This window comes from Fringilla coelebs (genome assembly GCF_963513975.1).
Source record: "Fringilla coelebs genome assembly, chromosome: 15".
NCBI classification, from domain to species: domain Eukaryota; kingdom Metazoa; phylum Chordata; class Aves; order Passeriformes; family Fringillidae; genus Fringilla; species Fringilla coelebs.
Window position 1 is genome coordinate 14,308,443 of NC_140041.1, and position 26,949 is coordinate 14,335,391.

The following is a 26,949-nucleotide window of genomic DNA, read 5'->3' on the forward strand; positions in this document are numbered from 1 at the left end:
ATGCAACAACAGCAAAGTCAAAAATCTGTAGTTCTGGCAGGATGAAGGGGGAGTTCTTTGGGGGAAAGTTGAGGTCTGGGGTAAATGTCGAGTTCTGTGAAGCTGCTCTTCAGGAAAGCAAGAAAAAAAAAAAGGGAAAACCAAGAAAAAAGTCTGTCATTGCCATCTGCTCCTGGCGTTTCTGAGCACGCAGTACCCCCAGAACCTCCAACTCACAGGGAAAAACACTTTCTTTTCCTTCCCTTCTCTCTTCCCCTGCTGCTGGCAGCATCCCCCTGCCTCTTGTTGCTGGCTCTTCCTTGAGCTCCAGCTCCTCAGTACAAATGAGGGGCAAGGGCAGGGTAAAGCTGTCCAGGGTCACCTTCCAATGTGTGGTTCTCTAAGATGGCCTGGAGCAGGTTGGATGTCCTGGTTAACTGGGAAGTTTTAGGAAAGCCATCACTGCAGGTGATGTGGAATTGGGTGGATTTTTGCTCTTCCCATCTGCAGGATTTAACATCAGAGCAGCAATGTACTCTCTAGGGACAGATCAGGTGCAATCCCTGCTGCTTACTCATTGTCAGAAGCAAAGCATAATATTCCTGCTTTGAAAATGAAAAGTATCTCTCAAATGTATTATTCATTTTTAAGAGATAAATACTGGAGCTGAAGAAATAATCGTAGTGCAAATATTTTCAAATATATTTCCATACATAATAGCTTTCTGAGTGTGTATATACACATGTTCTCCACAGTAAATATATATTCCAGTTAAAATTAATTTGTATAGTCATAATGGAGCTATTGTGGTTATAGGTGATTTGCTTCTTTAATGGTTTGAGTTCTAAAAGGGTAAGAAAACCATGGGTTTGATCTTCAGTGAGTGCAAGCTGGTGTCATTGCTGTCATTCTGGACTTGGTATTCCAGAGTGAAGAGGGGGGCAAAACAGCATCAAGAGCATGAATTGAGCCAGAGAGAGCAGGTCAGGTCACCCTTCCTGGGCTTTGCCACGGGGTATTTTCAGGAAATCTGGGCTGGATGCCCAGAGTTAGCTGGAATTTAAGACAGTTTGAGGAGGAAGAGTGCTGTTGAAATATGCCCTGTGGCTGCCATCACCTTTAACAGCATCTCAGAATTGCAGCCATGACTCAAAAAAGCCCAGTTCTAATTTTGGGGGTTTTTGAGGCTCCTCTCTCCCCAGCTCAGAATTCTATCATCAACTTGCCAAAAATCCTTGCTGACTTTTTTTTCCCTCTGAAGATATCTTGTAGAGAACAGAGAGTACAATCCACATGTGCTGCAAAAATTCTTTGAGGTTGCACTGCACTGATGGCACGATCCATCCCAGTGCAGCATCTTCCAGAGGAAACCCAGCAAGACCAGCCTGTGTTTGAGAGATTTATGCAGAGAAAACTGTGAGGGAATGGAACTGGACCAAGGATCCTCAAGAGGGAAACAAATCCCAGCTAAAGACTGGCTCTTAAAAACAGATAATCTTCTCCATATTTGAATCTTTTCCCAAACTTACCAGTAGCAAACACAGATGGAGGTCACTGCTTGTTTGAAACAGTGAGGAAAGAAATTGTGTGCACCTATTGGGTACAGTGCAATGAGAATGTGCCTTTTTCCTTGCCTGATGGCTGAGCTGTAACAGAGGATCAGCCTTCCACAGCTGCGAGCCAAAAAGTGCACCTTTGGGTCAAACAAGAAAAACTCTTGCTTTTAGGCTTTAGCTCCATAAATTATTGAGTTGCTTTGATAAATCCAAGTGAATTCAGTAAGGTGCTCAAGCAGGCACATCAGTGAGCCTTAAGCAGAGATCTCAAAGCAGATGTGGCTTTATGGGCCCAGGTTAGGGGTCCTGTCCCCTTCTCCCATTAGGAAGGTGCAGAACATGTCACGGGCAGCTCTCTCTTGTCAAACACTGGGTGTGGATGTGCTGGGTTGGCTTTGTGGCCCTGTCCCACATTCTGGCTCTGTGGAACACCCTCTAACCTGCTCTGTTCATGGAGGGATTATTCCTGGAGACATAAGAACCACGGTGCCAGTCTGGATAAAGCACAGAACGTTTCTACTTTTATCTGTCACTGGAAGGGGATGCTGACACACCAGCAGCAAGCAGGATGGATGGAGTGATCCATCCCAGGCCATATGCTCCTCATTTCTCACAGTTTGTACTTTGCAAAGACTTTCTGAGCCAGCAATGCTGTTTAGAGCACCACAGACCTGCCCTCTAAGATGTGTTAACTCCCTTTGAAAACCATTTAAACTTTTCAATAGTTCATGAGCTTGAAAATCATCCGCTGGGATGATGGCTTTGCTAATTACGGTGGTGGCTGTGATTTAAAGGAGCACAGTTGCTTTTGCAGCCAGGCAGGGACTGGAGGCTGAAGGCAGGTAGGAGAAGTGCAGGGCTTTGCCATCTGCTCCTGCTGAAGTCTGTTGTTTTGGGTAAGTGGCTGCCCAGTGCATTAATGGCCCCTCGTAGCAGCACAGTACCTGGCGTCCATTCCTGGCTAATAGAAAATGTCACAGTGTAAGCACCGTGTTCTAATTGCATTGGCACGTTTCCATCACAAGCATTAATTTAGTGTAAAGCTGTTTGGGAATCTCGGTGAATTGCTGACAAGGGGCTTGCCAGCTGCTGGAGGTGCTGCACTTCTCCCCATGGTGGTGGTGAGGCTGTGCTGCTCCAGCAGGAGCAGTGCAAGGGCTGAACTGAAGCAACTGAAAGCATTTTAAAATAGCAGAGAGATAATTTTTACAAGTGGAGCCAGGGCAGGAAGAAGCAATGCCAGTTTGCATTGGGAAAGAGAGGAAAACCCAGAGGGTTTTGAACACTTTCCAAAGCTGCAACACTTTTAATGCAAGCTGACACTAATTCTGGTGTAAGCCCTGTGAGTACCAGCAGATCCCGTGTGTTTCACCAACATCAAAAGTGGCAGAGCTGCATGGAAGGAGAGATGATTTACAATCAAACAACAGCAATTATACCAGGGATACAGATTACTTTATAATGAGACTGAGCCAAGGCCACATGTCAGTGCATTAGGCTTCCAGTTCACATCTAATCATAAATCTTCAGTATGAAGGTTATAAAACTCTTTTCACCAATATTTGTCTGCCTGAAAAATCTATGAAGCATTAGCAGCAGCTTGAAGCTATGAAGAGGAACCACTCAGCTTAATTTACATGTAAAATATATACAGTACAAGCTGCAAAAAAGATCTCTTGATGTTTTCCCATGATATAAATATTTGATGTTGTTTAGATTCCTTTCCTGTTCTTTTATGGAGGGTTTTCTACTCAATTAGAGCTGGGTGGAAACACATTTTCTGCCCAGTTTTGTACCAGAATCATGGAGAATGATCAAAATGAACAGATTTAAAAATTAAATTTGTTATTGCAAATGAGATTTATAGATATTTTCTCTTTGGGGAATATGTTGCTATATTGATTTCTTCAAAATAACAAATAATGATTTGGACTATTAGAAGCTGTAAGGTGGTGAATGCAATTCCTGACAATTTTATTATTCCATCACTCTGAAAAGAATTTGTTCAGCTAATTCTTGTTCTTGCTGATACAAAGCAAAGATGAAAGCCTCTGTAACTTGATGGTTGAATTGACATCTTCATTCCTTAAGCTATAACAGAATGGACAGTACAAATTTCTCTGTAAAGAGTTTGGTTTGTTTTTTTTTTTTTAATGGATAAGCAATCTTGAGTTTGCCTGATTTGTAGGTACTGAAGAGCAGCTGTGCTGGGTCCAATAGTTGGGCTGTCCTGAAACTTCTGAAGAAACAGATCTGATGAAATATTTTAGGGCCCAGCCCTGAGCTTGCAGACATATCTGCAATAAGACTGTATCTGATTTTAATTTGTATGGGAATCAGTCAAGAGAAATTTGCTGAGGATAGATGTATGATACTCATGTGAACCTGATACAGTTTACCATGACATTTGGTTGGAAAAGAACCAAAGAAATAGGTTCATAGGGTGAAATCCTCCTCACATGGGTCTTAAGGGAAATTGTATGGATTACAGAAGTATTTGTATGACATAAGAGAGTAAATTTGGTCTGCTTATTCCCACCCCTAGTACTACAGTTGAGGTGGAGTACTTGTAGTTTGCATATTTATATAGAATAACATAGTTACTGCCTGGTGGAAGTCCCCACTTTCGTGGTCATAATTCAGTGATTTTAAATATATAGACCATATTTATGCAGTGCACAGGAGAGAGAAACTCCTGAGTGTGTGGTACAGTCAAAATCAACAGTGTGAGCCTGATTCCTGTTTTTGCACATTCTTATAATGATCCAGCAGTTTCCAGAAAAAAAAAAATCCCATTGCAAAGAAACACAGATAAAAACAAAAAGGAGTTGAAATCCCTGATACCTAGCAATTATATCCAAATAATGATGATTCAAGTAACAAGCATATAACTACATTTCCTGGCACCAGCATTTCCACTATGGCAAAACAACACTTTAACAACGTTCCTAATCAGCATGTGCAACAAAACAGAACCTCAGCTCAGTGCTGCTTAAGTGGATGCCTTTTTTTTTTCCCACAGTGTTTCATAAATATCTTTAGGAAGTGAATCTGATGATAATAATTATACTACTGCTGTATGCAGCTAAAGACTTCTCCCTGAATAACAAATAACCTGTTAGAAAATCTCTAAGAGCTCCCCATGCCTGCCTACACTAATAATACAGTAGAGCTTTGTGTATACATAGGCTTTTTAAAGGCACTTTCATGTTAATTATCTAATTAAGCCTTACAATTCTCTTTGAAAGTAAGTAAGTATGATTATACCTATTTTATGGAGGTGGAAGCTGGAAAATAAAGGCTTGATGTCATTTCATCTAATGTTCTTTGACCTTCCCTGACTTTCTTTGACACTGATGAGATTGACTGGAGGGTTTAGGTGGGAGCACAGGCACCCGAGATTCCCTCGAGGTATCAGAGGGAGCAGGGAAGGTGATTGAACCCAGGTGAGCTCTGTGAAGAGCTGCCCTGGGATCACTCCTGGCACCAGTGGGATGTTGGGTCTGATCCCGCTGTCAACACTGCCTAAAATTTGCTGGGGGGGAGAAAAAACACCCAGATTTCAATCAGCAAAGCTCCCAAAGTTGTTTTTTGCAGCGCTGCAGTGCCCAAGCTGTCTGCAGCATCCTCCTCAGCTGGGAAAGGTCCCAGCATGTGCAGGTTCCACTGGCATTGCAGGTGATCTGCCTGGTCAGCAGTGAAACCATCACCACACCTGGGCTTGTCACAGGCTGTGACAGAGCTCCTCACCCTCTGCAGCCCTCTGGGGCTCTGGATCCTTCAGGGCAGAGAAGAGGAGGAGATGGCAGAAGAGAGTTCATGGCAGGAGAGAGTTCTCCCCTCTGTTCCCTGGAGTGCCAGCATTTCCTTGCCTGTGAGCTGGGACCTGGCAGTGAGCAGCAAGGGGTCCCTGGGGGTGCCCAGCTCCTGTTCCTGCTGCAGTCCCTGGGCTCACTTCAGCACCTGTGGAGAAGCTGCTTTTCAGCCAGGAATCTCAGGCTGTGCTGTGATGGGTCTTTGGTGGTGCTGAGTTTGGCAGGGAGAAGCATCTCCAGCCCTCCTCTCCTGCCTGGCAAGCCTACCCAGCTTGTTTCACTGTTTGCAGTGTTGTGAAACAACTTGTGCAGTCATCTGTGGAAGTGTTATGTGTATAGCAGCTGATGTGGTTTCCAAATGAGTATAAAAACCCCCAAGAACAGAAATGCTTATCACAAGACAAGAAGTAAGTTTGGTAGATGATATCTCCTTGATGGAGTGGTCTGCAACCTTTCCTGGGGCATGGGCATGTGATACTGAAGGAACAAACACCATATTTAGGATCAGGCTTTGCTTTTCTTTACTGTTTTGGTGGAAACTTCTTGATTTTCCCTGGCTGCTGGTAGCACTGAAAGCTCTTACAGGCAAAGTACAGGCTGTGGGCTACTGCCTTGATAGCTGTATTTCCTAAAACTTTCCTGTGCAAATTCAATAAATAATTCATGAAGTGACTAAGGCTGATAGAACTTTCTCCTGTGCTTGCAGTGGTTCAGACATCACTTTTATCTTTTCTAAGTCCTAATGTATAGTTGGTGAGTGACTTCACTACTTCACAGGGAGCCAAACTGCTGGGAATTTAGGGCTTGGATGCTTAAGCAAAAATGATAACCAACATTATCAGGCTGTGATTGAGTCAGGGAGGTGCAGTGATGGAGGAGATCCAGAATCACATCTGTGTGTGGCCAGGGAGAACCTCTGTAGGTGGAATCAGGCTGTGAGCAGTGGTGCCCCATCCACAGAGGTGTCCCTGCTGGGCTGTTTGTCCCTCTGGCAGGTGGGGTTGAGGCAGCAGTGATTTTCAGCTGCTCAATCCACCTGTGGAGATGAGCCAGTGCCCTTCAGTACCTGCACTGTCACAGCAGAGCAGCCAGGAGAAGTGTGCAGAGAAGTTGGATGGAGGGAAAGCTGTCCATTAAAACTCTGCATTCCATAAGGAAATGGGGCGTTTAACAGCACTGCTTGAACCTGCCAGGTACATTTATTTACTTCTGTCCACACTGAGCTGTTTCCAATAATGGAAAAGGGAATATTGTACTGAAGTTATGTTTCAGAAAAGCAGGTAAGTCTTAGAGGAGGGGTCTCTCACAGGGCTTGTTAGTATTTGCTGTTCCCCTGAAAACCTCAAAGGAGGCATATGGCAAGCTGAAAAGAGAGCAGAGCTTTTTAGTTTCCTTTCAAGTGCTGGCTGGAGGGGAAACCACAAGGACTTTCCTGTTATGTTGACTGCTGTAATGATGTGCTGTACTATTGAATTTCCAGGTCTAACTGATGTGGATCAATTATTTGAGTTTGATGGGCCACCTGCTTAGGAAACTTCTGTAGTATTTATAAAAGACCTGGCAGTGCTCTCCTGGCAGGAGATACTTTTATATTCACTCCTGTGGAAGTGCTGTCCAGGTTGAATTATAAAATGAACCAATGCCATGCTGGCAAGGGGATGTTACTTGGGTTTTCAAGTTCCACAGTAGGACTTCCTCAGTGTGTAGTGCAGGACAGATAATTAGCTTAAAGCATGAGCCAAAACTTGAGACCAATTAAATGTTGCACACACAAGCTCCTGTCTGTGAGAAGCGCTCGAGTCGGTGTCAGCGCAGGGTGAGTGCATTGCAGGGTGTCACCCAGAGATTGTGGGTGCTGCTGGCAGCTGTGGGGGTTCTGTTTTGGGAATAACCCAGCCAGCTTTTATCAACACACTTCCCATGGGAAATACCATCCCTGCTGCTCAGCAGCAAACCCCTCCTGCTCCTGCAAAGCCCTGCCTGCTCCTGCTGCTCCTTTCCAGGTGAGTCCCTGCCAGTCCTCGTGTGCAAAGGGGGGAGTGCAGCACAATCCTTTTCTTAACAATGAGATGGTTTTGGGTCTGGTTAGTTGTACCTGTGTAGTCAATGAAATGAGCACTGTGGAATTGTTCTTACACAGGATTCTTATTCTGTGTTTAATAGCTGGGGCAGAATTTCTTTCAGTTGCCCAACATGTGAGGCATGTGCAGTTTCTCCCAGCACTGAAATTCTTCAGCGCTTTTCTTGTACTACAACGAGGATTTGATGGCCATTCTTTCCCCACAGAGTATTTCTGACCACAGCATACGAATATTTTAAATATTTTATTTGGAAACATCTGGGTGCTTTAACCAAAAGAGAGATTTCTTTGGGATTAGGTTAATGAATTTAAATAAAAGCTATTAGTTGTTGTGGCTTGGTTTTAGTTTATTTGTTGGCTGAGAAAATAAAGTATACAATTATCTTTTCTGAGCATGTCTGCTTTGTTCTTCCTGTCCTTTGAACAGTCTGTTATGTCACATACTGCCTTATGATTCACCTTTTGACTGAAGGACTGCACAAGATGCAGTTACAGGTGTGTGAAAACCCTCGAATTTTTAAGTTTTCTCATGAAATCAGATCTTTGTACTCTTGAACTTCAGCATGTGGAGATCAGACTCCTTTAAAACAGAGAAGTGGAAATATTTACGAGTTTAGATTTTTTTTTTTTAGTTTGTTCAATTTCAAAGAAATTGAAGAGGGGTAAATAATGTATCTATTTCTGGTTATTTGTAATTTTCCTGGAGGAGTAAAAGAATGTGAGCAGATTCCATTTTGGCTGTTAAATCAGTGGAGCCCTGAAACCACGTTAGCGTTCCTGACATTTCATCAGAGCACTGATTTGGCAGCTCCTGACATTTGGATCAGTGACTAAACTTGTTTCCTTGTTGATAGCAAGTCATCTGCAGTTAGAGCAAAACATGGCTCCTAGACCTGACAGGTCTTCCTTTGCCTTGAAAATAAATCCTAACATTGCAAGGTCATTTGAGAGCTCTCACTGGAAAAAGGATTCTGCTCTTAACCCTTATCTGGGTCACTTCTTCTTTACATTTCCATGGTCTTTACTGCAGGATCAGAAAGTGCTTTATAAATATTAGATAGCATTAGATAATCTTGCTGCTGAGTTTGATAAAGCAGTATTTCCTTCATTCCATGCTTTAGGCTCAGAGTAGTTAAGTGACTTGCCCAAAGGTAGAGCTGTGGATAAAATTTATGCTGATACCAAGCTGGGCTTTCTGTACTGTGATATTTTGTTCAAAGGGTACCTAAGTGGCTCTGCTGACTGAAAATAGGATATAATATGCTTTATAAACAAGTTCAGGAACTGACAGGAGGGAAAGAGAATTATTATTTAAGCAGAGGACAGTACTTTTTTTTTTTGCAGAATAAAGCAGAAGGGGTAAGAACACCTGGCTGCTCCCCTTGCCTCCCTAACACTGGACTGAATGCAGGCATGAGCAGGTCCTGGTTACTTATGGACATTAAGGGATGCTGTAAGTCCTTTTTGCAGCACCAAAGTGTGTAGTCCTAATCCAGGCACACATCTCAGGCATTTGTGGAGAGCCTGAGGAGTGACATTTCATAGTTATACTACTGAACTCTTTTTTGGTTTGTTTTTTGAGGTTTTTTTCTGGTACAGAGGCAGAAAAAGATCCTGTAAAAGCTGGTTTTATTGATCATGTGATTCTGATCTCACATACCTACATAACAGTCATATTCTATCTACTCTGTTCTTCTGGCTTCACCTTAATCAGCCCCCTTATTGATGCTTGATTGGCAATTTAGTGATGTGGGATGGAATTCAGCTCAGCACAGAATTGTCAACCTGGAGTGAATGGCTCCTCTCATTGTGGATGTATTTTTTCTGGAATATATCACTTTTGCATCAGTGATTCTCCACATGACCTCCTTGCTTTTGATTTCCTATTTGCAATATCAGCTTTTTCAGACAAAATCAATGATGAGCAGTGTAATTAATTTTTACGTGTTTTAATTAAGTTTTCAGCTGCTCCAATGCTTTTCATTATCTTAGCATGATCTCTTGCTGCTACCAAACATTACAATGAAAAAAAACCTGTTGATTAAATAAATTATTATTTAAAAAGTCCCCTGCAAGTTGTCAAAGTAATTAAAGCTCAGCGATGCAAAGTGAATATAATACCTACTGCACAAAGAAATGTCAGGTAGAGCAAGGTATTTAGAAGGTCTCAGGAAACTAAAACCAGCTTGGGGCAGGTTCTGTCAACTCTGCAATGGTTTGTGTGGCACCTCATCATCCTTCTGACACCTGGTGCCATTTATGTTATCCCAGTCATGGGGCTGAAGGAGCCCTTGATGCCTCCAGGAGCTGAATGTGCAATTTGAGCAGAGATCACCATTATTAATATGGGATGGTACAGAAGGGTTTGAGTTCTTGACAACTTCTGAAACTCCACTTTGCAGAAAAAATGCGATATTTAACCTGCTACGAGATAGGAAAGAAATTGATGGTACCTTGTCTCTCAGGGGTTTATTTTTAGAGAAATTCATCTTACTCTATTTCACTGTAAATTAATCTGTTCATTGGGTTCTTGGGTAGAAGACAGACATTGCTTGGCTGTTACCTGCTTAATTATACCCTGTAATTTTGATTGACAGTGGAATATGCATTGAAAAGCAGCTGGAAGTGTCTGTCAGCTGGTTTAGAAACTGGGGAGGAATCTCTGCCTCCTGCAGAAGCTGCTTGCTGTGCTAACCTGGGCCAGGTGAGAGGCTGGTGGATGGCTGGGGGGCAAAAAGCCAGCAGCCATCACTCTGTTCTGAACAGTCAGAAATTAGATGTTTAAAGTGTGCCACAGTTTGTTTCAGCAAACACTGGGCTCCCACTCGGAATCTGAGGGTTGAGCATGAAGAGCTTGTGTTTCTGCGTAAGGCATTAATTGGGATTTCTCTCTGCTGGAGTGCCTGTGAGGATGCTTTTGCTGGGTTAAATTGAGATTCTTAGGGTGTGTTTGGCTTTTATGTGTGGCTTCTATAACGGATTCTCAGTTTTTCAGTAAATTTTGTGAGACTCCAAATCATGAAGGTAAAGGTACTTTTGGGGACTTTGGGGGGGGTAAAATGTGGGAATGGGGGGAAATTGAATGAACACACTTAGTTGAAAGCTGTGAGCGCTAAAAGGAAAAATACTGAACATTAATGATGGTGTGTGAAGTTGGAAGCTATTAAAATGGCTGGGAGACAGTTTGTGCAGGGCTGAGCTGTGCTTTCAAGGCCATGTGCAGATATGTGGGCTTTGCCTGGTCTTCATTCTCCATTTCTCTTTCCACAATGTTCTGCTGCTGCTGCACCACTGTCCTGCCTCCTCTTGATCACCCAGTGTTGTGGGGGAGAAAGAAAATGAAGAGACTGTCAGAACTGTAGTATTTTTGCCAGCAGCCTCCATTTCCTTATTCTGGGAGTTTCATCCCAGGGCAGCCTCCCCAGGGGTGAAAGGAGGGCATTTTGGCATTTTTCCCTGTTTGCCAAGGAGCTCTGAGCTCCTGACAGGTGAGAGAACAGCAGATGGAAATGAAAATCTGGGGACAGCCCTGGGGAGTGTCCCCAGCTGAGCAGACCTGCCTAGGCCAAGGTCCTGCAAGTAGTGATCTCTTCTTTGGTCAGCATTATCCCAAGGTTTGTTGCCAAAAGGGAACTGGAGAGGGGGTGTGTGTCTGTTTGTTGGGATGCTGTCATCAGGTCTGGTGACAGCAGCAAGGAAAGGAGAATGTGGGCCATGGGGACATCCATGGGGACAGTTCCATGATGTGCTCTTTGCAGCCACATCACAGCTCTGGCTCTGACTGCAGCTCCCCTTTTCACGACTTTTAAATGGGCATAAAGTGCCATACAAAATAAGCAGGATTCTCCATTCAGAACAAGGAGTGTGGCTTACCAAGTGATTTAAAAAACTGTTCTTTCAGAAATGTCTGTGCAACATGACTTGACTGATTTACCTTATAATGGCTCAAAGCCAAGAACATAATGAAATTGTGAGCAGAAGAAATTACTCTAGTGCTTTTTCCCTTTTGCTATCTGCTGATTTATTGGAAATGCCTTTCATTCAAATAACTGTCCCCTTAACCCACATGCTGCCAGAACCCTGGGAAAGAAAAGAAAAGCAAAACAGAGGCAGTGGCTGCTCTGGAAGAGAAGAGAGTCAACAAGCTTAAGCATTGTTGCACTGTGTGTTTGCTGTTTTGGAGGCAAAGGGAAAAGAGAAGTTTATGGTTTCAAGTGTAATTGTTACTCTGGGAAGCTGGAAGCTTAAAAGCCCAACGGATAGATAATAAAAATTTTGTTATGGCATGTCTCAGCTCTTCTGACATGGGCTGTTTAAATCCTGGACTTGTATTGCAATAAGACTGAGATATTCCTCCCTGATATTGATTCTCTGCCCAGGTTGGGGCTGCCTGTGCATCCTCTCTCTGTGGTTCAGGGATGTTGGGTCTGGGTCTTCGTGGCTGAATTCCCCAAGGGTCAGGCAGGCTCTAAGAGCTGCAGAGATGGGGCTGAGGACCAGCACCACGCTTGTGGCTGGGATCTCACAGAAAAAGGGCAGGAGGAGGAGAGGAACTGGGAGCTGGCAGGGAGGCTTGGCTGTGAAAATCTGCTTCCAGCTCCTTAGGGTTGCCTCCAGCCCTTCCTGTGAGAGACAGAAAATAAATTGCTGCTGTTGAACGTTTTATTTGCGCTCACAGAATATTCATCCAAGGAGCAAAGAAAGCACCAGAGGAGTGTGATGAGGGCTCGTTTTTTCTTAGCAAGCCAGTAGGAAATAATGCCAGAATCAGACACGGTGGAAAATTTTTGACAACATGGAAATTCCTCTTTGTGCACTGCCAGCTAACTCCAGCTCGGTGCAATTCCTCTCACCTTGAATCAACACAGCTCCTAGAACTGCTGCAATTTCTTAATCAGTGGCTATTCAGCATGGCTTCATCACTGAACCTTTCCAGTGTAGACACAGACCAAGTGTAGCAACTAAAAAGCTTTTGTTTCTGCTCTTCTGGAAGAACAGAAAGAGACAAATACTGGCAGAATTTCTGGGTCGTGCCTCTGTTAGTTGGTATCTGTAAATTCTTCTGAAAACTGGGGAGTTCTTTTGAGAGGTTAAAAAACAGGGGATAAATTTCATGCAAAGAGATGTTGTTGATCTGAATACATTTAAATAGAAAATTAGATTCTTTTCAATTGTCAGAATTTCTGGCATATTTTCCTGAAGACATGTTAGGAACTGAAAGTCAAACAAATCTTGTTAGTTTGGTGTAAGTTTAGGTAGAAGTTTGGGGTAGGTTGTAGGTAAGTTTAGGGAGAGATGAGGTTTTGTCTGAAAGAACAAACACATATGCAGATGATGTTCCTTTTGAAATGGAAGTGTTCTTGAGCCTCTCAAAATGCTTCAGGTGCACATTGTGCTCTGCTGGTTTTAGACGTGGCTTTATCTGTCTCCTCCTTTCTGCATCAGCAGATGGACACTGTGTCCATGGCACGGCAGTGGCAGATTTTGCACCTCATCCATTTTTCAGTTTTGAGACTGAACAGGCTGTTTATTTCTGGTGGATGTCCAAAAGGAACATTGATGGATCCTGGTAAAACCCAAGGGTTGGGTTGGAAAAGTACATCCTCAGTGGAGGTGGAAAACTTTCTCCTAGGAAAGCAACTGTGTTGTTAAAGTTTGGCACAAGTCCTCGGGGTGTTGTTTGGAGCTGGCTGTAAATCAGGGGCCATTTGGGACTACAAGAGAAGTAGAAACCTCTTTACAGTGATTAGGCAGCCCTTGGAAACTCCACATACAGGTAAAGACTGAGATTAAAGTGTCAGTGTAACCACTCGTAAAGCTCTTTGAATTTGGAGTCCCTGATCAAGACAGTCAGGGCGGGCTGAAGAGGCCCTGAGACAATGTGGAATTTGACACAAAATAAGGATTTTTTCATTGCATAAGGGAATATCAGCTTGCAAGAGAAAAATAACAACAGTTCAAAGTTGTGTAGCTAAATATTGTGCCTCAAAGTTGTGTTGGGAGGGGAATTTCAAAGATTATTCTGCAGCCTTGCCAATTAAAAGAAATGATAAATATTTGCATTCATGGATGCCCTGGAGTCCTTTCTCTAAGAAAGACAGAAAAGGTAGAACAAGGTTTGGAATTCAGCACTTGCTAAGAAAATAAAGACCTGGGGCTGTGCACAAGTACTCACTTAATCCCTGCTGTATTTGTTGTTTCTCTGACACTTCTCTCTGTTACTTCCACTGATGTCTGGTAGATGGCATTAGCGTATAACAAATTTCTGAAGTTCTTTTCTTATTGGAGGGGGTTTATTTTTCATCCATTTTACAGATAATGCTGTCTTTTTCTGGCTAAGCAGTTTTAAAGCATTTTTTCCCCTCAGTGTTTCAGTTATGATTTGACTAAATGCTTATATTATTCAACATGCTTTTTTTCCTCCTCCTTTTGCCATATAATTATTATTTCTTCTAGAGGGCATCAATCACTGAGAAAGAAAAACTTGATATTTTCAGCTGACTCTGAATTTAGAAGCTCTTTTATATTGTGCACTGTTTATATTCAGTACCATATTTATTTCATATTCTCTTGGCTTAGAAAGAGGGATGGTGCTCTGAAGGGAGAAGAAAAATTTCACACACAGAGACAAAAAATGCAGATACTCAGAGTATTAAACAGAGATGCTTACATATAGGGTTGAAGACATATTTGACTGCTTTGCAGAGAAAGAAGCTCCATAAATATCTTTTGTCTTTTTAAGTCCACATAAGCATTTTTAGCTAGTTTTGTGTGCTCCAAGAAAATTAACAGGACTTCCATGACAAGGGACCATTTTGCATAGGAAAACAGTCAGTCCTAGAGATTTTCTTAATCTGGACCAGGAGAAGGAAGTTCCATCCACAAGTAACCTTTGGCAATAGGATTTATGGGTCTGCCAGGGTTCTGTCTTCATCAGTGCTCCCTGGGGAAGGCATCATCTGTGCTGAGATGTGCATATTTGTCCTTGCTTTTAGATTCAAGAAGCAGGTAACATTCTGGACAAAAGTTTTGGACAAATGCTGGTTGAAAGACATTGGAGCAGGGGGACAATGCCTTTTTTTTCCCCCTCACATTCACCCCACCATAGAAATAAGACTTATTCCTTCATAAATAACCAGAAGGGTTATTTATAAATGGCAGAAGGGAGAAGTGGAATGCTGGGGGAACAGTTTTGTGGGCACAGTAATGATTTTAAGCAATCCTCAAGAGGTGTCTGTTTATGAAGATGATCCTTTGCAGATCAGATGTGCTTGATAGCAAAGGACTAAAAAATGATAGAGATATCTTTGAGGTTAATTTTCTATAAAGACTATATAAATGCAAAACATGCTAAGCACCAGGTTTTATTCAATCTATCTAATTATGAGCAACTAATCAGCATAATTTTCCTGCATTTTCAACCACATTTCCTTGAGATTGAAGTATTTAAGGCAATTATGAAGAAATGCCAACACCTAATTGTGACAAATTTTATCTTTCAGGAATCCTTGGGGTTGTCTTTATATAGAAATGCAAATAATTGGGGACAGACAGGGCTAAGCACTCTCTGGGTCCTGGTGTGAGAGGCATTTTTGTGGTGCAGACTCACTGCAGTGAATGAAGAGCTGGACACAGGTAGCCAGCTTTCTTCTCTTCTCTTTTTAATACCTCCTAAAGCATGCTGGTTTAGAGGTGTTTCAGGACCTTGCTTCAAAACACAAGGCCAGCTTCTGCATCCAGTGGATGTGGGAAGTGTGTGGGTGCATTTCTGTCCTTTTGCTTGCAACAACCCGTAACTTCCAGCATTAAGGTGGCATTTCTCTTAGGTGGACACCACCAGGGCTCTCTCTGGAAGGAAGGTGCACCAATTTCCCATGGGCATCACCATCTGAAGCGTGCTGACCTGCTGTAGCACAGCAACAGGCTTTTGCAGGTGGAAGTGTCCTTGCTGGGTTCCTCTGCTGTGTTATTTCCCCTCTCTGCCCTCCTATTTTTCTGGTGGTCTTCTACTATTATTTGCAGGCAGGTTGTCTTACAGCTGTTATGGCACCTTTCCTTGGCCTCTGTCATCTCTCACAATTACTGAAATAGAGCTGATTGTGGGCTGCTCTCCAGTACAGAAATAGCATGTTGTTGTCATGTAGAGCATTAAAATTCATGGACTGTAGCCTGTCTGTTTCTTGCACTTTCTGGACAGGCCTGTTAACCTTTGAGGATTTGCTGTTCAGATCTTGCTGTACAATAATAAAAACAAGGAAGTGAGAAGGAGCCCTGCTGGGAGAAGGTTTATGTGTTGGGATGATGAACCCATAAAACTCAGTGACTGCTCCAGACCGTGCTCCCAACACGTGTTCCCCCACCTGCTCCCATTCCAGCCTCGGAACCACCTGAGTGACTGAGGTAGAAAGAAAGGCTCAGGCTGTGCTCCTGTGCTGCAGGCACATCAGTTTAACCTCCATGTGGCAGCCAGGATGGAGACTGATGTGCCACCGTGCTAAGCTGCTCCCAGATTTGTGTGAGGATGAGGATGAGGATGAGGATGAGGATGATCAGTAGCTGCAGGGTGAGGGGGGAGGCTTTGCTCAGCAGCACTGATGTGAACACAGCCCAGTGCTGCTCCTGCCAGATGCTCTGGAACTGAGAAACAGTTGTTGCAGAATTCACATCTAACCCCGCTGCTACAATGCATTTTTTGTGACTTAAATATCACACTTCTTAAACGCGTGTGTTTATTTTCACAGACAGTTGAGGCTAAATGCTCTGCATTGATTTCTCTTGTGCTGGTCTCCAGTAAGGTGAGGGGTTACAAAAACACCCAGCCATTGATTAGAACTGTAGAATGACAGAATATCCTGAGTTGTGTGGGATCCACAAGGATCATTGAGGTCCAGCTCCTGTCCCTGAACAGACACATCCCAGCAATCCCACCCTGTGTGTGACAGCATTGTCCCAATGCCCCTGGAGCTCTGGCAGCCTCGGGGCTGTGGCCATTCCCTGGGGAGCCTGGGCAGTGCCCAGCACCCTCTGGGGGAAGAACCTTTCCTGATCTCCATCCTGAATGTCCCCTGGCACAGCTCCAGCCATTCCCTGGGTGCTGTAACTGTCACCCAGAGCAGGGATCCGAGCTGTTCCTCAGGGAGAGCTGCAGTCCCTGGTGAGGTCTGACCTCAGCCTCCTCTTCTCCAAGCTGAGCAAACCTGGTGACCTCAGCTGCTTCTCATGGGGCTTCCCCTCTAAAGCCTTGTCTTTGCATTTGGAAATGTGGTTTGTAGGAAAGGGATTTAATTTTTCACTTTGCATGTTTCCTGCTCTTGTCGAGGGGGAGGTTACCAGCTTCAGCATGTCCCCAACCCACAGAAATGGAAAAGGCAGGACAGATCTGGAAAATGAGAATAAGACACAAGGGCACTTATTTAAAAAAAAATGCAGAAGCAAATAAACTTTTTAAATTTACAAAGTTATGACTTCATAGACTACAATTGTAAATTAAACCTCTGAGTGAGGCATGACATGAAAACTCTTCTACTCTTTGAGAAACAGCCACATAAACTTTTGTCATAACCTGAGGAGAAATGTGGGCAGGTAAAATCCCTCACTTTTTTGGAACATCTCTCTTACCTCCCTGACAGCTGCTTTGCCCAAAAACAAAGTCTGGATGAAAGACAAAAAGCACCTCTCTCTCCTTTCCTCTCCTTGCCCTCTCTCCCTTTGTGATTCTTATTGGATAATACCAAGAAATCCAGGAAGGTATTTTTAGCCTGAGGGAATGGAGAATTTAGGGCAGAAATGATGCTGACATTAATCACAGCAGTGATGAAATTCCACTTCAAAATATACGAATGTGGCAAGGTTTTCCCTGTGTCCTACTAAAGAAAAGAAGATCCTGTCACTGCCAAACCACAGGATGTTTTGCTCACGCAGAGGAGTCACAAAATGAGCCTTTTATTTTTCTGCCATATGGAAATGGGTATTGCAAGAGGAACTTCATTCCATTCCTCTACCTCTGCAGTGAAGATTCCTGCAGCGTGGTGCTGGTGGGGCTGCTGGGGTCTCTGTGCTCACAAGGAATCCAGCACCACAGCTGTGAGCTTGTAGGATAAAGAGATAAAGCCAGGAGCCAAATTGTATTCTGGCTCTGTGGAGGAAGGGACAGGACATTTGATTCTCTCTTCTGTACTCTGAAGGGAGCAAACATTTACAGCCCCCTTTAGCACTGCTCGTGGGGTCACAGAGAGATTTGGGAGCAGCAGCAGCAGCCCTCTGACATTGCAGCGAGGGTTAAACCTCCCCAGCTGCTGAATCAGATAAATGTTTGGAAGAGGAGAGCAGACCAAGTGCAGATGGTCTCAGCAACTCTCTTGGATATTGCAACCTTTATTGATGCTGTTGAACATGCAGGAAATCCTCCTAGCCCAGGCTCCAAAACCTGCTTGGGTATAGGAGAGCACAAGGAATCCTCTTGGAAACTGAGAGGTAATAGCTACGAAAATAAAGGGATTTCCCAATTAAATGCCTTTTTACCTTTTGTGCCATCCTGCCAATAACCAAAGCAGAGATACTGAGATTGAGGGGCCCTTGAGTGTATCCCTGTAGAGAAATCCAGGTCTGGAATTTTTGCACAATGGCCTTTTCATGATCCTTGGAGTACACATCCTCACCAATATGTCTCTGCCACACTGAGTTCTCTGGCAAAGGTCAGGGGTAATTACTGACATATAAGCATGCATTTATTTCTCTTTTTTCCTTCCTTGTGACACAATCTCAGTGTAGCTTAATTTTCTAAGGAATTAGCTTTTAAAACCTTCCCCAGTATTCTCTGTTGAAGCTCAAAATATGTGAATATGTGTGTGTTTGTTTATATATCATTCTTTAATGTGCTACAGCTCCAAGTGTCTGCATTCTGTCAGGAGCTGCTTTATGAACAGCACGTGCCTTAGCACCTCTTGCAGAATATAAGCACAGAGGAAGAATTTTCAAAATTTGGCCAAAGATTGCTCACTATTATGGTTACCAGATCTGTTGTCTCCTTGCTGCTTGTTCCAGAGTGGATGTTGTACGTCTGGTTTTGGAATCACAGAATGGTTTGGGTTGGGAGGGACCTTTAGAGGCCATCTGGGCCAAGCCCCCTGCAATGAGCAGGGACATCTTCAATGACATCAGACTGGTCAAAGCCCTGTCCAGCATGGGTGCAGGGACCTCTCATTGTAAGAAATGTCTTCAGCTGTAATCTAGTGTGATCTGGATAGTTTTAGCCTGATGGCAAGAGCCTGATGCTGCCACAGGAGGAGGAGGGCAAGGGTTCTCCTTTGGTCAGGTGTTATGGATGAAGGTCACTGCTGCCCATCTCAGGAGTCTCACAGGATCATGCAGAAGTGTTGCTGTCCAGAATGACACCCCAGAGCTCTTTAAAACAGATGGCTCTGTCCTGGGCTGCTGATGGGCTGGCAGGCCGCCTTGTTAGTGTTCTGCAAGAGTCCTGCTAATTGCTTGGAGAAAATACAGATCTGCTGCCTACAGAAATTGTTCTGTGGAGCCAAATTTGGGAGCATTGGGTGGTGCTAAACTTTGTGATATAATAGGATACCTAAGTGTAAGTACAAGCAGAGCTTCTTTCTTGACAGAATAAAAATAGTCTGGGTTGGAAAGGGAAAGGCTGTGATGAGCACAGGCTGCTGAACAGCTCTGCCTGACCAGAAACTGCTCTGCATCACATGTAAGAGTGGCACGTCCATACTCAGAAAATCTCCACTACAACAGACCTAGCAGAAAAACTGAAATGTTCCCCCAGAAGATGATTATTGCAGGCTGAGGTGACGGTGTGTCGTGGTCAGGGCACATATCTAAGCAAAGCTCAGAGAGCAGCTCTGTGCCTTGAACCTAATTTCTGAAAGAACGGAGCCTGAGGCTGCTCAGATAAGAGTAATGAATTTGGATACTGTTAAGACTTTAATAGTAGAACAATTACTGGCCTTGCCAACTGAGTATTTGCTCTTATATCTGTATGGAATTAATCTTTGCAGTGGGTTTTTTTTTTTCCCCCCTTGCATTTCTTATGCCAGAGGAGTAGAAGCCAGGGACATGGCACATCTTTTTGCCTGGTGACACCCATCCTGCTCCCTTGTCATGCTGCAAATGGAGAGACCCTATTGTTTGTAAATGAAGACCTTTCTGATTATTGATAAATAACCTCTGGATGGGAAGTATGACACATGCTGGCTGGAAGAACAGGGCTCTGTAATGGTAATATTGCCTTGAAATTACAGCCCACGTAGTTTGAGAATTATTCAGGATAATTACATTAATGTTGCCAGAGAAATGAAAAGGAACACTTTCCATTCTACCTATTAACAAGCTCTGCTGGCCTTAAATTATTTCTGAGAAGAGCCTGAAAATGGCTGAAATCATCAAAATAATTACAAAGCAGCAGTTGGGGCAGAGGGGTGGGCTGGGTGAGGTCCTGGCTGTGGCTTTTTTGGCTGACAGGTAAACACTGCTGCAGCCTTTGCGGGGAGAGGAGCATGGCACAGAGCTTTAGGGTTGGGACACTGCAGGCTGCAAGTGGGCTCAGGGAGTCTGCAGGTTTGGACCCCAAGGAGAAAGGAGCAGGCTGGTGGCAGTGTAGGTGTTGCACATCAGTGTGTGCACAGGGCAGTTTGAGCCTGCTGCTGTTCTGGGTGCTGCCATCCTCCACCCTCCCTTGCTGACGGCTCTCCTGAGCCTGGGCAGTGGAAGGTGCCTTTGGTGATGACTTTTTGCCACTCTGATCCTTGTCTCATAGCAGCAGCAGAGATGTGAATGTTTCTGAACTCCGGACCCTGAGCAGCATCTCCTTGAGTCTGGCCTCTCATGAAAGCTCAGTCCTTCTCTTGAACTCCTGTTGTGTTTTTGGCCTTGTGCAAGCAACACTGACTCCTGCCCTGACCTGCTGTTGCCCAGCTCACCTGTAGCACTACTATGAAACCAGGACTTTTTGTTGTGTTTCCTTTGATTTGCTTATGTTATTGCACTGTTTGCTAAGTCTGGGATGAATAGAAGGGGAAGATTTAGTACTCAGATCTAAATAACTCAGCATCATCGGAATCAAGGTCTCCAGGGTCACCTCTGCTTGATACTGGAGTTTCTCATCCACATGAAATTTAGAGCCTGTCTACAAGAGCACCTCTGTCCCTCTTTCTTTAGTCTCCAAGAATTAGCAGATCTTGCATCTCATGACCAGTCCTATATTTATACTTCTTTCTAAAAAGTAGCCATATTTATCTCCTGGGAAGAAACTGGAGCAGTGGGTGAGGACGTAGGGGGATGCAGGCACTGCAGGTCTGGCTGCTTCCAGCACACAGCCATGTTCCAACACACACACACACAGATTTCATTTTCTCCCATTTCCTTTGCACTTGTCCAACAAGCCCATCTGAGCCCTGTGTGATTACTTGATGACCTGTGTGCCTTCAGCACTCCCAGCACTTAAACAGGGTTTTGCTCCCTGCCATCAAGTCAGCCTCACTCCCTGCACACACACACACACAGAGGGAAGGGTTTTCTCCCTTCACTGCAGCATTCCCCCTCTACAGCTGCTGCCACTCCCCACACAAGTTTGGGGACTTGCCCTCCCTCCTCTCTGCATGCTCAGGGCTGGGTGAATCCATCAGGAATGCCAATAGCTGCCTTCCCTCAGCTTGCTGCTCCTGACCCAAAATAGTTAACTTTCTAATCCATCAGCTCCCTTAATTCTGCATTTAAGGAGATGGAGCTGAAATGAGTCTTGGCTTCTCCCTTAGCACATGGGTACTCGAGAGATCTCTTAAAAGGCTCCAAGGCTGAGGGTGATTTAAAATAATAATAATTTGGCAGATGATTTCTTTCAGTTGAGACATTAAAAATATTTAAACATTTATATTTATTCTATTGTGATACTTCGAGAGATTTAATGGATTTTAAAAGGAGTCATTTGGAAGGAAAGCTCAAACCAAGGGATTGCTTAATTATTTCAGATAATAAAAATTTCATTTTGACTTCTTCCTCTACTGCAGGTGCACCCACACCTGCGTTTATGTGCTGATTCTTTCTGCATATTTGGTTTGCCCTGAATTTTTTTAGGAAGGTTTGGGGAGTGCTTGAGAGAGTTCCTGGAAATTTGCACAGCATTAAAATCTCAAGTTTCATTTTGTATGCAAATAGATATTATTTGTTAAATGAAATTAATTATGAATATTGATAATTCAGCAGTAAATATTAAATAAATTCCAGTTGCTTCTAGAAAATGCTGTCAAAAGTGAGGGCAGGTATAAATGGTAGAGCAGGAACTTTTCTTCCTGTCTTTTGTAGGTCTCTTCATAATGTAGTAAGTCATGGATCCAGGTGGATTGGATCTCCTGCACAAAATGGAAGCCCCTATGTGTTGCAGTCTCCAGCTGCAAAGATACTGGAGCTTTGAGGGGGGTTAATTTGTTTTCATCTTCCCAAGGAGCTCTAGTAGGTTTTTTTAATCCTCATAACCCTGCCAGTTCTGAGGAATAATAGCAGTTACACAGATAGTTATGTCGACATCAACTTAACGTTTATGCTTGCAAGGTTCATCTATTTTTGGTCGTGCTGGCACTAATACAAATGATAGCTCAATAACAGAAAAATAGAACAGTCCCCGAGCCACAGTTCTGATGCTTGAAGTGTCTTTAAACCCTGCACCCAAATGAGAAAGAGATAAAAACAACCTACTCAAAGTGGCTTAGCTTGAAGGAGCATTTTATGCGTTACTTGATGACAAAATAGTGAGGCATTAATGCAGTTTACAGTAAGACACCCCTGAAGTTATCAGTGAGGTTGGTGTGATGCCTGACAGATTTAATGTAAATATTTATAGACTTGGCCTACTAATTATGCCAGTGGAAAAAATGCAGTATTAATGCTGTCACCTCCCCATGTCTCTACCTGCCAGCATGCTGCTAGCTCGCATAAATATTCTGAAGATAGAAAGTACATCACATAAACAGAGGAGATCATTTAGATTTTTAATAAGGGATTAAGTTATCTCCAGCAGCAGTTTTCCAGCCTGTGGGCCACAGATGTATGGGAGGCCTGGGGACTATCCCCTAGGGAAAAAATGACAAGTTAAGAGGGGATTTTGTAAGGTATGTAGGAATCTCTGTCTGTGAAATGATTACAGGGGAATGCACCACCTCTGTCAAATATTTAGGGGTCTGCATAGCAAGAAAAATTTGAACCCCACTGATTTACTGTATTTCTGTAAAGAACTGAGTAATCTCAAAGTGCTGTACTGCCATGTCTTAAATGATTGGACTAAGGATCCTGCCAGAGCCAGGCTGCCATAAAAAGTCCTGGACCACAAAGCACTACAGCATGTGCTTAACTCAAAACACACTGTGATCCACTGAAGTTACTGCCTGCCCCATCCATAGCTGGTTTGCTGAATAAAGACCACAGGGAAATTTAAGACAGAAGGCATGGACTGCTATCATCTTGCAAACAGCTCTGCAGATGCCTGATTGTCTTGTACAACTGAAAATCTAATTATGTGAATCTGCAGTTCATATTTTTCTGCTTCAGCTTATTCATACCAAGAGACTTTGGTACAGGCGCCTTTGGTTTCAGCTGTTGCTGGTTGCCAAGCCAAAGAGTATTACCATGGCTGTGGTAGTTTGTTGAGGGGACTCTGAGCTGCACAGACAGTTCTTCTGCTCTGTGATCCAGATTTCTGCTCTGGCACAAGCTGACTCCTCACAAGCTGTGCAAATAGATGTGAAATGCCAGCACCAGTGGTTGTGCCTGTACTCGCCTTTTGTTTGAAAGTCTTGCAAACTGAGGCAGGATGACAGTGTGGTTTCACCCTGTCCTGTGTTCTGCAGAACAGCATCCTAGTCTGGATCCATCCCCACTGATTGCAGCTTGGGGGCTGCTCCAGGCTGCCCACGTCTGGCCTGTGCACTGGGGCAGTCCTGCTGACCCATGTGTGCCTCTGTGCAGGAAGGAGGTGACAGCATTTTGGTAGCAGGGCTAAGTGCAGGCAAGAGCCAGCGTGGTGTGGCCACAGCAGCTCTCACAGCAGCTTGGGTGGGTGAACTGCAGGCTTTCCACAGGGGCATCCCACATGGGATTTGTAAGATCTCGCTGCTGATGGGTGAAAAGCAGATCTCACAATCCTCTGGGTGAATGAGTCCTTGCCATGGACTGAATCCACAGCCCGTGGAAGGCAGCAGGCTGCCTCTGCCTTCAGAGAGTGCTGGATCAGAGCTCCCTTTACTTCTCATCCCCACTGCCTTTATCCCCTGTAAACACTTCACCTGCCCACCACACCTCTGCAAACCACAGCGCAGAATAACCCCAAAGAAGGGGAGTGCACGGTTTGAAAAGGAGCATTAGGAGGGGAAAATCTCTCTCTCTCTCTTTAAACTGTCTCTTTTCTATATTGTTACCTTGACAACTCTGCTGCTGTGTTTCATCTTTGGTGGGACTTAGCCGTGGTGGAATAAGGGGGACATCCATGTGTGCTTCCACATCTACTCCAGCTCTGCTTGCCAGGCACATGCCAGGCACAGGGCATCCCGAGCTGCAGAGCCCACGGTTGCTGCCTTGACCCATGGTGCTGCCTGGAAATGATTACAGATATTAAGAACTGGGACCCGTTCTGATTAAAGGTATAACATTATATCTTCTATTTCTTTTCCTTAAGCCACTGCCAGAGCGGTGTTAATGCTCTTTAAAAAGAGATGCAAGGTGCTTAAAATATTTTGGGTTATAAAGGTTAGGACAGCTGGAAAGCAGAGAGGGATGAAAGTACTCAAAAATAGTTGTATTATTTTTAGTATAAGCAGATACAGGAGTATGTGTCAAGATTAGGATGCAGTTCTGATGTGCTGAACTGAGTCTAGAGATGCTAAAAATATGCTTTCTTTTCTCATAGTTTTAGAAGAGACATAGGTAAGGGGAGAGTAGTGGTGAACTGAAATTTTATCTCCTGTGCTTCCTTGCTTGCTGGGATTTGGCAAAGCTTGCTGTTCACCTGAGTGCCCATGACACTAGCAAAGCACAGGAGGCAGGGTGAGGTGTTATCAGTGGGAATGGGATGCCTCCCACCCCATTTTTCCTTCTCCCAAAGAAAATCTCCACCAGTATAATCCCTTTATTCCTTTTACCCGAAATGGCAGCGAAGGCAAGGCAGGCAGGCTCCGGGGCTGGGTGCAGACGGGGGTGTCTGTGTCTGAATGTGTGCAGGGAGAAGGGGGCTTTTAATGCAAAACACATGTGTTTTCAATTGCTTGCTGGAGCCAGCCCAGTAGCTGTAACTTGGCCTGACAAAGCCTTATTGAAGTACAGACAGTGTGGTTTCAAAGCAGTTAGAAAAAGAACGGGAATGCTGTTCAGGAAATTCTTCAGGCATGGGCAGGGACTTGGCTGCAGTTCTGCTCTTGGAAAATCTGACAGGGGCAGCTCATGAGCACAGGCCAGGCCTCGTGCTGCTCTGAGCACTGAGCTGCATCTTCCCCAGGCTCCTGCACCCTCTGGGCGTTCATCCATCCCAAGGGAGAGGTAAGAGCTGCCCTGCTCCGTCCCGCCAGCGCCGCGCGGATTCGCCTCCTTCTGTGCTTCTGCAGAGGGGGTTCTTGCTTTCACACTGCTCCTACAGCAAACAAAAAGAGTCAAGAATGGGGAGTTGTGGCATATTTGCGAAGGGTTGGGAGCAGCCTGAGGCTGGGTGGTGGTTTCTGGCTAAATTTGTGTTGCTAGTAAAGCTGCAGGCAAAGCGACGCCCGCGCCGCGTCTCTGGCTGAGGGAATGCTGCACCCAAATAATCCCCAACTTTTTCTTTTTTGGGGAGTGAGTGTGTCTATAACCTGAAGCTGCTGAAGGGTTGGCTCTGGACCACGTGTCAGTCAGATATTTGGATGAAAAATGCGACTCAGTTACAGTAAATACATTTATAAGTGCATTGTATTGTAGTTGTTTAATGAGTTGAAAGCGTGTTTGTCTGGGGGTTGTTTGCCAATTCCTGGTACAGCGAGCTTATGAAGAGAGGCAGCAACTCAGTAATAATCACTGCCTTGTGATTTGTCTGCGTATTTTTTTTCCCCTGTATCTTATAAAAGCATGAGCAAACTGCAACAGACAGCACGGTCAGAAGCCACGTAGAGAAGATTAGGAGGGAAAACATTAATTTAGGGGCTGTTCTCTCTGCAACTTCTCTTCCGATTTGCGTTTCTTTTCCCAAATAACTGAAGAAACATTTATGATGAAAAGCTCGCTGCCTCTTTAGGGACCTGCCAGATTTAGGCAATGTTCTCTCATCCTTTTAGTTGCAGCATTAAAGCTTGTCTTGCCTTTGCAGAGATATCAGCACCTTATATGGCAGGCTTGGGCTCGGGATTCGGGAGCGCGCGTTCGTCAAGGGATGGAGGTGTCAGGAGGAGTCTGCCTCGCCTCTCAAACTTCCTTGCCCCTGCCACTGCCTCTGCCTTGGATTTTCAGAGCAGTGTTGTTTGATGTGTTGAAAATGCTTTTTAGCTGTGTTTTGTGGTGGTGGTGTTTTTTATTTCCTTTCAACAAGGAATGAATTAAGGGTATCAAGTGATACGATGGGACGGTGCTAAGAATCTCTGAGCGGTTCATGGGAGCAGACACACGGTTTGCTTTGCCTGCATCCAGCAGGGCTCAAACAATCACTCATCGTGGCACCCCAAAAATTCAGGGACAAGGGGCAGCAGATCCAGAATGTGGCAGGACCAGAGCTTTCTCCCAGTAATTCTGCTGAAGAGTGTTGAGTTTGTTGGAGCCAAGTAAAGACTGTGGATTTGGAGTGCAGGAAGGGCATCCTACAGGAGACATGGATGTACTCTGGCTTCTGGAGGCTGATGGGGGGCAAAGGGAACGAGAGGAAGGACAGAGATGAGCTGTGCAAGGGGAGGCATATGAGGGAAATAAAGAGGCTTGATAAGGTTGAAATTTGCTTTGCATAAAATGCACCTGCACTGAAAATGTTGAAGGAAGGTCTTACATGATCTGGAACTTCTTGAGCCTTCACAGGCTGCCATCTTACCCTGCAGACTTGGTTCTCTATTGCTTTTCTCAGCAGCTAGTTTAGGCAAGCAGTCAGCCTGTTATCTTCTTCACTGATAGCTATAAACTTATTGTTAAAAAGCTAAATAACATTCCAATTCCTGCCTCTGATCATGCAGCATGCCACCTCCCAAATGTGACTGTCAGCACTGAAGAGCCAGAGATGTGAAGAGGCTGGAGTACGTCCATCCTGGCCAGCAGCAGCCAGGGCCATGGGAGCTGGTGTTTCCTCCCTCCCTTTGGCAGCTGCTCCTGAGCCTCCTCAGTGACCTTTGTGCAGCCCCACCTGGGTCAAGCATTCAAGCTTTGAATGCAGGAGGAGTGAAGCATGTGTGCATGTGTGAGCAGAGTGGAGAGAGCCTCTTGATTTTGGAAGCAGATAGATAGGAGAGCCATTAGCACACCCCAATATGTGTATCCCTTCTCCTGGTCCTTCCCAGCAGCAAAGTAGAAA

The 26,949-nt window shown here is 44.3% G+C and overlaps 1 protein-coding gene across 9 annotated transcripts in view; it reads left to right on the forward strand.

The window, feature by feature from the left end:
* SGCD (sarcoglycan delta) overlaps positions 1-26,949 on the forward strand; it is a 306,126-nt gene that overhangs the window by 151,243 nt on the left and 127,934 nt on the right. Inside the window, exon 1 of one of the 9 annotated variants that reach the window (XM_084216004.1) lies at positions 24,950-24,971. The exons of 7 other annotated variants lie outside the window; for them this stretch is intronic. The gene's annotated coding sequence lies outside the window, so the exon portion shown is untranslated. Of the gene's footprint in view, positions 1-24,949; positions 24,972-26,949 lie in introns of those variants that run through there. One more of the 9 variants, XM_084216007.1, reaches the window with a different exon arrangement.